The sequence below is a fragment of the Nicotiana tabacum genome, chromosome 8, assembly GCF_000715075.1.
Source record: "Nicotiana tabacum cultivar K326 chromosome 8, ASM71507v2, whole genome shotgun sequence".
NCBI classification, from domain to species: Eukaryota; Viridiplantae; Streptophyta; class Magnoliopsida; order Solanales; family Solanaceae; genus Nicotiana; species Nicotiana tabacum.
The window spans coordinates 20,503,538-20,505,960 of record NC_134087.1 but is presented as its reverse complement, the minus strand read 5'-3'; the positions used below and the strand labels follow the sequence as shown (position 1 = coordinate 20,505,960).

The window sequence follows — 2,423 nt, the reverse complement described above, 5'->3', positions numbered from 1 at the left end:
TTTGGTCGCTAAATATACATAAATTTAAATTAAATTTGGTCGCTAAATTTAAATCAGATTTATTTATATTTTATATAATATTTAAAATAATAATATAATTGTTAAACATTAGAACTGGGTCCCAGATTAGCGACCAAAGTTGGTCTCTATTTTTTTAAGCGACCAAAATTTCGCTAAATTTGAATTATATTTTTTTATATTTTATAATTTTTTAAATAAAAATATAATTATTAAAATTTTATAACTGGGTCCCATTTTTGGCGACCAAAGTTGGTCGCTATCTGCTTACCCCTTAATTGGCGACCAACTTTGGTCGCTAATTTTAAATTATATTTATTTATATTTTATAATTTTTTTAAATAATATTATAATTATTAAAATTTTATAAGTGGGTCCCTCTGTAGCGACCAACGTTGGTCGCTAATCTTAGTATACCTTTGACCAAGCAAGTCTGACCAGTACGGTCAATATTTTGACGAAATTAGCGACCAAGTAGCGACCAACCTTGGTCGCTAATCTATATCAAATAATTATTTTATTATTTTCGCCAATTTAGCGATCAACTTTGGTCGCTTTTCTTTACAGATCAATTTTGGTCGCTAAAGTTTGATCGCTTTTTTCCAGAATTCTAGTTATGATGATAGACTTGGGGAATTGATGCTCTATTATTATGAATTTGCATACAAATTGTAAATATAGATATGCTATGTAATTAAGAAGGAACTTCTACAAGGGAGATAAATAAGTTTAAAATTAAGTATACTTATGTAAAACTTCCTTTTTGGAACACCTACAGGTGGCTACAGCCCAATCTTGCAATATTTATATCAATATCATTCAGAAGGATAAGAAAACTAAGCCTTTTGATTTCATGACGACAACTAATTCCAAGATATCAACCATATAAGTTCAGCTATTACACTATGATGGATGAAGAAGCTACGTGCTGCTTTTCACCTGACTATTTGTAATATTGTAATTACTACCACGTAGAAGTTTGTGAATCCTATTGTAAAATCAATTCTACAAATATGATATTAAGGTTCTCTATCTAGCTGTATAAATATTATAATAGATTATTATACGTCTCAACTCATATGGGGTTGAGAAATAGATGATCTATTGTAATGTATTAAACTATTAATTGGTTGAATTGATTTAGAAAATATGGCATTTGTACATTCATGTATTTTGTCCATACAAAAGGTCACCAATATCTTGAGTATGTATTTTAGCAAATTATATAACCTGGCCCTGTGTGTTCTTTAGCTTATTGACAAATTAAGTGCTAAGATTACTAGGGAATTGAAGAGAAAAGTCCAGAAGCATTGAGTATAGCTAATCAATCATATATTAAGCTTTCCCGTTCTAAGCAGACTACTTTTGTTTTTGGAAACTAGTGAGATAGTCATAAATAGGTAAAATGAGAGTCTTATTTATATCTCAAAGGCTGAGAACCTGCTAGTAATTTAATAATCAAGTATAATTAGTGGGCATTGATTGTCACGTTGTCGATATGTCCGAGTGGTTAAGGAGACAGACTCGAAATCTGTTGGGCTTTGCCTGCGCAGGTTCGAATCCTGCTGTCGACGACACTTTTTTGCCATTTTTCTATGGGATTTTTACCTATATGTACATTAGAAATTTATTTACCCTCAATGTTTAGGTTTTAACTTAATTACAAGTTGATATACAATTTACCAATTATATACAAATTAGTATTAATGAGTATCCCTTTGTATAATTGAGTAGGGAATTTCCTCTTCTCTCTCTCTCTCTATTAGTGTTCTTATATTAATATCTTCTAATTGAAGAAATAATACTAATGTTAAGTGGGAAAAAAGAGAGAACATTAGCAGGGGCGGCCCAACGAATTTTGTGGCCTAAAGCCAAACTTTATGAGGGGCCTTAATTTTTTTATTTTTTTTAATTATTTATTTGAAGTCTATTTTTTTAGTTTTTCTTAGATACAAAGTTGTTAACAATTTTCTTATAATCAATAACTCCTAATAAATATTTCTCAATTGATAATATAACTAATCAATTTAACCTTTCTTGTGACATCTTAGGTAAGATTTCATTAATCTTTCCGTTGAAGCAACGGTAACATGAGTTATTAACATTATTCCATAAGCAATTTAGGCATTTGGAAAAGAATTATATCTTTTTTATTTTATTAAGTGTAGATTTTAAACTGTTATCTTCTAATTGTACTATATTCCTTAATACTTTTAGCAAAAAATAAATCCAAACCATTAAATACGAATGGATTGTTATGCTTTAAGGAATATACAAGATTAAGGCAATATTTTTTTTTTTCAAATTTTCAATATCTAGTGATCTTAGTTTTTACGGCCAAATAGAAAACTAAAAATATTTTCATATGTTGCAAATTGTTCAAATCTATTTTGAAGTGAAAAAAT

At 28.8% G+C, this 2,423-nt stretch overlaps 1 non-coding gene across 1 annotated transcript; it reads left to right on the top strand.

Annotated features, from left to right (window-relative positions):
• The first annotated feature begins 1,510 nt into the window (after positions 1–1,510).
• On the top strand, positions 1,511–1,592 carry TRNAS-CGA (transfer RNA serine (anticodon CGA)). The gene has a single exon. It is a non-coding gene; the product is annotated as a tRNA-Ser (tRNA).
• The last annotated feature ends 831 nt before the right edge of the window (positions 1,593–2,423 follow it).